The 9,569-nt window shown below is 48.4% G+C and overlaps 1 protein-coding gene across 5 annotated transcripts in view; it reads right to left on the reverse strand.

Moving 5' to 3' along the window:
* RAI2 (retinoic acid induced 2) overlaps positions 1 to 8,087 on the reverse strand; it is a 45,212-nt gene extending 37,125 nt beyond the window's left edge. The window contains exon 1 of one of the 5 annotated variants that reach the window (XM_014260655.2): positions 7,960 to 8,087. The gene's annotated coding sequence lies outside the window, so the exon portion shown is untranslated. The other 4 variants (XM_088051494.1, XM_088051491.1, XM_088051493.1 and 1 more) reach the window with 4 other exon arrangements.
* Between the last annotated feature and the right edge of the window lie 1,482 nt (positions 8,088 to 9,569).

The following is a 9,569-nucleotide window of genomic DNA, read 5'->3' on the forward strand; positions in this document are numbered from 1 at the left end:
GCTTACCTTTGACCTTTTAAAATGTTAATACACTTAAGCAGATATAAAAAACACAAAGCTCCTGGAAAAATTAATCACAGCCATATCATGGTGCTGGTCTAAAAATGTAACATCAGTTGTTTTCCTCTTTAAAGAAACATTTGTCCAATGCAGCAGCAGTAACTATGCTACAATTACCTATTATTTCCTTTTCGAACAAATAACCACATTAAATGCTATAGCAAAACCCTTTCAGCATAAGAAGCACCACCTACTATGAATCTGTTTTTTACAGTAACTGCCTAGAATCACAGCAAGGGTCCTGAAAAGGACCTTGGGAAGTGTTCTAACCCATCCCTCAGCCCCAGGCAGGGCCAGCTAAATCTAAACCATTCTTGACAGGAAACCTTATTTAGATTTCCTTTAAGTAGCAGCCTTAAATAGAACTGGGGGAAATTGCACAATTCAAAATATATAATAATATATATATATGTGTGAAAGTAATTTATGTATGAGTATTATGTATACAAATAAGAAAATACAAAGAGACAACTTATCTAAATGATAAGTCTTCCTTCTATGATCACTTCATACCCTCTAACCAAAGAGTTCAAAACAGGAAACTCTAATAAAAACACCTCCTTCCTTTTTAAAAATAAAAGGCTACTCGACTGAGAACCTCAGCTCCCTAGGAATGTAGGGGCACCTCTTCTCAAGAAAATCAGAATTATCAGGTCCCAAAATATTTGGATCTTTATGCTGCAAAGCAAAAGAGCTCTTCAGTTCCATCAAAAAGCAAATACAAAGTAAGAGTGTTGACCAGCCTTTCCAGTAACCAAAGTGAGTCTAAGGTGTCTGTAGCCTGTTTGTGATCAAGGGCATCTACCTTGTCTCCTGACCTATTAATTTCTGGTGGGAGGCCGTGCTAGGTCCCTCAGGACAGTCACTGCACAGCTCTGAGGTTCATGCTAGGAACATGGGGATCCATAGCACACAGCCTTACGCTGCTTCCACTTTCCTGTCTGTAGCACTCATGGCATCCATGGCACTCATGGCACCCAATTGATGGCTCCCCCCATCACTTTAGTACCCCCCCTTTTGGGGACAGAAAGCTGTGGTGACCCCCAAAATGTATCCTAAAAGAGAAGTGATGATTTCAAAGCTAAACACAGCTGTTACACAAGCATCTAAAAAAAAAAATCACTTAGGGACCTAAACATCAAACCCAAGCCAAAGGCAGATGCATTTCCTCGGTGAGCAGGGAAGTAAATTCCTTGCATCTGTCTTCTTCCACCTACCAACATTATTCTGGTTGTAGCACAACTGGAGCATGGTCAAGCAATTTTCTGCAAAATGAACACAAGCTTAGGCACAAGGGGGGGAGATGTGAGCTTAGGACCACCAGTCCCGTGAGAGAATGATGGCCTTTGATATATCCTGCACACACAATGCAGCAGAGCTCCAAGGCAGAGCCCAGTTCCTTCTGTCACAGAAACTTTGTGAATCCACCCTAAGCACACATGGCTTCTCCAGACATGGAAAGGCAAGAGGTAACTCCATCCATCCCCCAGGGACCAGAGATGAATTACAAGGATGTCACATGAGAACAGAAAGGCTCTTCTGTGTGCTCCTTCTTCTAGGATCTGGTTATATGCTCCTACTTCCTTCTGGTCTCCCCTCAGCATCCCACAGCCTGCAGAGTGAGCTCTGGCTATAGCAGAAGTCCTCTCCCCCAGATTTCTGCAGGGCAGACCTCCTGGCTGAGAGCTGCCTCAGATCCCCAGCCCCATCACCAAGTCTGGAGATGAAGGCATCTATTATTCAGACAGTGATGCCTGACTTCTTGGTTAAAATCCTGATTAAAAAACAATGTGTTGCCCTTCCTGTTTGCTTTGCAGTGGCCTTGTGTAGATCCAGCTCTACAGCAAGTGATCCATCACCAACAACCAGAAAGATGTGTATCATGAAAACACAAAAATACTTCACATTTCACTTTATTTTCTGTGTCTTCCATTCTCATTTCCCATCTATTCCAATGCTCCTCACTATCTTTTCTTTAGCCTAGTTATTATAGGTACATATGGAATACCTAATAGTTTTCTTTTAACTAAGAATCATTTTGTGTAGTACTGCCACATAAGCTTCAAAGACAATCAAATTTAAAAGAAAATAAACAGAATGAATTCACATTTCTCACTTTGTCACTCCTAACCCTTGATTTTTTTGCTTATATGCAACAGAATGTACATGTGCCTTTGCCATACTGTTTGTGAACAGTTTATTCACCATAATCTGATAATCACAGACTAGACCTTCAGTAACACTCCTCTAGTTAATTAGTTTATTCACTAGGCACAGATTAATAACTGATGGGCTACAGAAAGTTGCTATTGTCTGAGTCAGCCACCAAATAACTAACTTGGCCATTCAGGCAGGGAGAAGTTTTCTTCTCTGAAAGGTGACAAGTAGCTATGTAATGACTTCCATTATTTTCTCAATAAACTCAGAGAAAATAGACATTGCAGCTAGAAAAACACAGAAAGAGAAATTAGCTGCTACTGTCATTAAGGATTCAGAGACTGATAAAGAACAGTTGGTGCAATGCAGCTGGAGAGGCTTTTCAGAGTAAAGTGATTATTCTCTGGCCATTAACAAATTATTTTTTCCTGGACTGAAAGACCTGCACTCCTCCAAATAACTTGGCTTTGCTATGAGAAGCATGCTGACTGCCAGGGCAGGCAAGAGCCATTGCCCTCTTGGCCCTCCTGGTGGCCACTGCACTTCCCCCTCTTTGTTTCCATGCCACAGAAAAAGTGCAGAATAATTAAAAAGGTTGAATCACATGCAGACATTGGAAGAGAGACTGGTTTTCAAAACTAGCCTGACCAAATCAATTTGGAGCTGCATCTGGAATGTTCAGGGACCTGTCCTCAGCAGCCCCACTGAAGCTTAGTGAGGTGTCACAGCAAACTTCCCTCACCTCCCTTGTCAATCAGAGCTCACCCCCCATCATCAGCCCAAAGATAACACAATGATAAGACATTTGGGGACACAGACAGTCGGTCCTGGGGTTTGTTCTGGTATCTCTGTGCCTGCCATGGGGGAGGTGCGGGGAACCCAAACCCACTCTCCGAGTCAGCAGCAGTTGCCTTCCTCCGGCTATAGTGGCTGCTCTCCAGCCACTCTGAAGGGACTGGGAGCAATACAAACACCTGGAAGCTACTAAGCTGAAGGACACCTTTTCCTTGAAGAGGGTGGAGGGAACAAACAGGAGACCTATCCCGGGCTCTCTGTTTAATTCTTGAGAACATTTAGCCATCTGATATCTTAAAAGAAGCATTTCCAAACAACGACATGCACAAATTGAGATCAGTGATGAGTGGTGTCCCTCAGAGGTCCATACTGGGACTGGTATCCTTTAATAACTTCATCAGTGACACAAACAGTGGGATCAAGGGCACCCTCCACTCTTGTGAGACCCCACCTGGAATACTGCATCCAGCTCTGGTGTCCTCAGCACAGGAAAGACATGGACTTGTTGGAACGGGTCCAGAGGAGCACGAGGAAGATGATCCTGGGTTGAAGCACCTTTCCTATGAGGACAGGCTGAGAGAGCTGGGGCTGTTCAGCCTTGAAAAGGCTCCAGGAAAACTCTACAGCATCTTCCAATGTCCAACGAGGACTGACAAGACAGACATGGACAGATGCTTTAGCAGATCCTGTTGCAATTGGACAAGGGGTAATGGTTTTAAACTAGGGTCAACTTAAACTGGACATAAGGAAGAATTTTTTTACTGGGAGAACGAGGAGACACTGCAACAGGTTGCCCAGAGTGGTGACAATTGTCCCATGCCTGGAAACATTCCAAGTCAGGTTGGACAGGGCTTCAAGCAACCTAATCTAGTTGAAGATGTCCCTGCTTACTGCAGGGGGTTGGACTAGATTACCTGTAAGGTCCCTTCTGATCCAACTACTCTATGATTCTACTAACAAGGAAATACAAAAGGATGCTGGAAACAGGTCCTGCTCAGAGGGATCCAGTCATTCACACCCAAAGCCAGCAATTGAGTATGGAGCTGCAGCTGACACAAGAGCCCCCAGGACACCCAGCCACCCACAGGACTGGCAAAATCCTACAGATGTGACTCTGTGAACTCACCTCAGCCATGTTACAGCACTGCTCTGTACACTAAAGGACAGTATGGATAGAACTGGGTGGGACTGGGAAAAAAGGGAAGCCAGAACTAACAAGCAACATTAAATCACCCAGCAGAGCAGCTCCTCCGCAGAGTGGCCTATTTACAGAGTAACTCAGTGCCCTGGGAGGGATGGGCAATATTGCAAATCCCGGAAAGGAAATTCCCTAGGAGAACGGAGACAGGCTAACAAAGATCCTGGCAGCCTAGGACCTCTTATACAGACACCTCTTTTTTGAAATCTAGAGTCTGCTGGGAGGATTTAAGACTACGGCTTTGAACATAAGGAAAACTTTTTCATCTTGAAACGAGTCTATGAAACTCAAGCACTGCTGGAAAGTGCTTCACTGTATTGTTGTTCTGTAGATGCCGTTTCTGGAGGCAGAACCCAGCACAACCTGATCTCAAAACAAAGCCATCCGTGGCTAGCGCCACACATCACTAACTATCTCCTTCCTCTCAAAATAAAATAAAATAAAATAAAAGCAAGTACCCCCATAAATCATTCATCCATCCCAGTTTCATAACAAAAATATTTGTCAGCTCCCATTTTATGTCCCTTTCTCTGGCTGCTTGTTCTACAAAGCCACCATTTCAGCTGCCTGTGCCTACAGCCCAGCAAGCACACAGCACCACAACAGCTCCCACACTGCTATCCTCCTGCCTGTGGAGAGCATGGCCACCTCTCTTCCATAAACCCTCACCTGCGCTGCATAGATTTTTCAGGGGATTTTCTAAAATATCTTTTTTTTATCAGTAGCTCTGGGGCACCCATCAGAGGTACTTGGCTACTGTACCAATCGTGTGATTTATGTAAAAGTAATTGGGGTTAAACTATCTGCCACATCAAACTCTTCACATTTGGTCCCATCTTTAGGACCTAGAAACATCTGAAATAAATAAAGCCATGTGTCATTTAACAGGGTCTGGGCTTAATTAGGATGATTCTGGATTTTATGGGAAAAGCCTTGTCCTGCCAGCTTTACATAGTTAGACTATCACTTGCAAGGTTATCTGCTTTTTTTTTCCTTTAGTACCTACAACAAAATATTTTTCCACACAGCTTTTCTTTTTTTTCTTTTTTTTTTTATCCTCCAACCATCCGGATGACAACCACTCCTTATCTCTGGCTGTCTTCCATGCTAAAATAAGAATGCCGTTGTTACGCCGAGGGAGCTGCTCCCTTCCACCTCCGTTGCCTCCCGACCAGCACACAGCTGGCTGTGCAGGAATGCCCACGGTTCCATTTTCTGGTCATTTTTCTGTGACATTGGTGCAATTCACCCTTTAGCTCTAATTTCTATTTCTAAATTACACCAGGCCTCTCGTGCCAGGGGTTTTGTAGCCTCAAGTGACAGTCTGTGTCCTGAAGAGCTGGTGATCCTCAGCCCATCTCCACTGCCACTTGCTTTCCTGGCTTGATGAAGGCTCGCCGACATGAGGGTGAGCACGCAGCCAAACACAGCTCAAATGATGCCGGGCAATTCCATCAGCAGCAGAGAATGACTGGATTAGAAGAGGGGTAGGATTAGAGATTGATGAGTTGCTGTGAGGCTGCTACGTCTGTATGATTGGCTCCAGCAGCAGTATTTGAATGTCAAACTGTAACCCCTTGGAGCAGAGAGGTACCACCTACATTTGGTTTCAGACTGCTGTGTGCAAGGCAGCTGGTGGAAAGTAAGGGGTTTGAGCTGGGGTCTGAACAGACAGCCCTGTATAGATGAGACCTTGGCAGGTCAGGCAGAGATGAGCAGAGAGGGAAACATGAAATGATTTGCCCACAGCCACACTGGCAGTTTGTGTCAGAGGCAGAAACGTGAGCCAGATTTTTTTAAAAAAATTAGTTCCTCATGCAGGAGATGAGCCAGCAGCCTTTGTTACATCTAAATGCATTTTTTCCCCTGTAATTCATACTGCTGCAGGCTCCGTACAGTGAACTCAAGCATTCTGAAGTTGCAGGGTGCTCAGTGTGACCTGCTCCATTCTCCAGATCTCGCCTACAATGCAATCGGTGCATGTTGCAAAAGCTTAACAGTCTTTTTTTTTTTTATTTTTTTTCTTCAGTAGGAAGTGCCCAGGACCCTGCAAAACCCATCACTGAGGTGATTTCCAGTCTGACCCAGATAGCTCCGGCTATTGCACCGCCTCCAGAACTTAATGTATACACAGGAACTCAGCAGCACTCTCCAGTCAACTCAAACAGTTATTCCCTCTTCAAATTTGGCTTCAGTCATCTCTGAAGGTGAAAAGAGACTTCAGATTCTCCCTGTTGATGCTCCTCACAGAAATACTATAAAATTCATCAGAGATGCCAAGGACAAAATAGTGAGGATGCATTAACTGATCAGGTTGCTCTAGCAGAGTGGTGCAGGAAACCACCCTGCCTACCAGCAGCCTCCTCTGCTAGTTACTGTAGCTACATCTGATTAACCAGGGCCACTCACAGCGTCATGAAATGGAAGGAAAGGTTTTTCAAATTTACATATTAAAAAACTGAAGGTGTGCTGATTTCTGTCCTATGGAGTGTTTCAGACATTACACTAGTACTTAGTAGCATATTTATGAGGAAATCTTTCCTTTGAATGCTAAGCCGATTTGCTAATGATAAATGACATGAAAGGTTACTTTGAAAAAAGAACATTTCCTCATCAAGTTTAAACGGAAAATATCTGAAGAATTAATGGGCAACCAGATACGCGTTCCTCTTTAACAATACATCCCCATTAAACAATATATATACTTTGAATCCCGCCATTTGAATAATTTTTCTTTTTAGAAAAATAATTCTGACGGAGAACATGCAAGAAAACTACCATCAACAGCGGCAAATAAACCAAAGCCGAACGAATCTCTCAAAAAAGAGGTGAGCTGGGGCTGAAATGAGAGAAGAGAACAACTGCCCTGCAACTCTTGCCCAGAGCCCTCGCACCATGCAGCATCCCCGCGGAGGGATGCAGAACTTCTGGAGCACGACACTTCACCCCGGCACCCACCGCCACGTACGCGCCGCCGCAGATGACCCACGCCCCGCGACAGCCTCATCCAGAAAAAGCCATTAAGGGAGCCGCAGGTGACAGTCCATCCATCCGCCTGGCAGACTTCGCCAGGAAGCCGGGCGACAGCGGGAGGAATTTCTGCCCCAACTTCGGATGGGTAAATTCTCCTCCTGCTCCTCGCCTGCGACCGGCTCCGCGAGGGACCCCAAATCATCCCATTACCGCTCGTCTTGAAATCCATGTCACACGTTTTTATCTCCTTTCCGCAGAGCGCCGCCGTGGCCCCGCCGTGCGTGTGCCCGTGGGGCAGGAGCCGCGAGCGCCGGGGGGCGATGCCCGGCCGCTCCTCCCCGCGCACCCACGGCCGTGATTTTGGAGAAGTTGCGCAGGCAGGAGGAGGAGGAGAAGGAGGAGGAAGGGCGGGGGTGGGGTGGGTGGCTCTGCTCGAGCGGTCGCGGTCACGGTCTCGCCCGGTCCCTCTCCCCGCCGCGGTCCCTCCGCGTCCCCCCACCGCCTCAGCCCCGCTGCCGGGACGACCCGCACAAAGCCGCCACCGCCGGCATCTCGCTGCGCCCGCCCGGCGCCACCAGAAACAATAGTCACGGGCCGAAGCGGGGACCGCGGGGCCGCCGCCCTCCCCACGGTACCGCAGCGCCCGGCCGCCGGTGGGAAGAAGGCTTGGAGGGGGGTTGCGATTCCCGCAAAACAACGCCGCCGCCGCCCCGGCCAACCTGTCACGGCTCCGCCCGCCCTGGGCTGTCGGTGCGCATCCGCTCCGCGGCACCTACCTCCGCTGGAGGGTGCGGCAGCCCCTAGCTGGGCTCCATGGGGCCGCAGCCGCCGCCCGCTCTGTCAAGCGCGGCCGCCGCCGCCGCCGGGGACGCGCCGCCCTGCCCTGCCCGGTACCGCGTCCCGCTCCCCCCGCGCCGGGCGGGCCGGGGCGGGGCGGGCGCGGGGCCCGGCCCGCCCAACCTGCGCCACGCCCGCCAGCACCGCCCCCGCGCCCGCCCGCGGAGCCGAGCCGAGCCGAGCCGAGCCGAGCCGGGCCCGCAGAGCCGAGCCGAGCCCCGAGCCGAGCCCCGAGCCGAGCCGAGCCGAGCCGAGCCGAATCGGGCCCGCAGAGCCGAGCCGAGCCCCGAGCCGAGCCCCGAGCCGAGCCGAGCCGAGCCGAGCCGAATCGAGCCCGCAGAGCCGAGCCGAGCCGGGCTCGCAGAGCCGAGCCGCGCAGAGCGCCCAGCCGAGCCGAGCGAGCCCCGAGCCGAGCCGAGCCGAGCCCCGAGCCGGGCCGAGCCGAGCCGAGCCGGGCCGGGCCGAGCCGAGCCGAGCCGAGCCGAGCCGGCAGGATGCTGCAGCGGGCAGCGGCAGCGCTCTTCAGCAATCCCGTGCATTTTTTGCTCCCTGCTTGCTTGAAGTTTTGACCTTGTCTCCCCCATGTCTATCTCGGATTGACCACGATTCTGACTTCCTGATTTTCTTTATTCCACCTCTTTGCCCTTTTTAATTCCTTCTCCTGCCTGTCTCCCCCTCCTTCCCCCCCACGTCTTTTCCATCCTCGCTTTCCCTTGTCCCCGTTTCCCCATCAGACTCTGAATAACCCAAGCCCCTTGACCTCAGGCTCTGGGCTTTAAAACGGTTTTGTCAAGGGCAAAAGAGTTTTTTGTAGGTTTCAAATCGTTATTAAGTGTCACCAGCAGCTTATTGGAAGGTGCGGTGCATTAAACTAAATCCATGGCTAGTATTACATAATATGCCCTCGAATGTATATAAAAGATGATTGTAATTCCATCTGGATTTCTGTTGATATTAGCAAACCACTCAAGATTTCCTCTTGAGGTTTAATGGGCTTTTTGAAACCTTTGACTGGTGCTGGATCAAATAGATTATGATTTAGGAAAGGGCAAAGCACACACACTCATGACATTGTAGGAATTAGTGAAAGAAGAAAAAAAAAAAACTTAGTAGGTCATCTGCCTAATCCATCTTCCAAAAGAGAGTAGGAATGTCCCCCCATACAATAATGGATGGGCATTTTTCTAGTTTTCTTTCAAATGCTCCAAATACGTGGCTTCCTTATTGCCCATAGGAATTTAGGTCAAGCTGCCTGAGAGGGAATTTTGTAGCAACTTGGGATTTAAACTCCACTACTGTTATTCCAAGCTGGTTTGTTTGTTTGTTTGTTTTTTCTCCCAGACAGCACAACTGTACAGTTGCAGTTGGTCATTTATTTCTTGCCCATCATCATGGAAGGATTTTGGCCATCACTTTCCCTAGGTTGAGAGCACAGGGACATTCACAGCTGAGAAAATGTCAACATCATGCTCAGTGTGGCCAAAAGAGTGACTCAAATGTCAGGACTTGCTAGGAGAGCAATGAAAAGGAAAATATTTTACACTGGAAA

This window comes from Pseudopodoces humilis, chromosome 2 (genome assembly GCF_049639895.1).
Source record: "Pseudopodoces humilis isolate 2021_Gansu_Grassland_sample_001 chromosome 2, ASM4963989v1, whole genome shotgun sequence".
Taxonomy (NCBI): Eukaryota; Metazoa; Chordata; class Aves; order Passeriformes; family Paridae; genus Pseudopodoces; species Pseudopodoces humilis.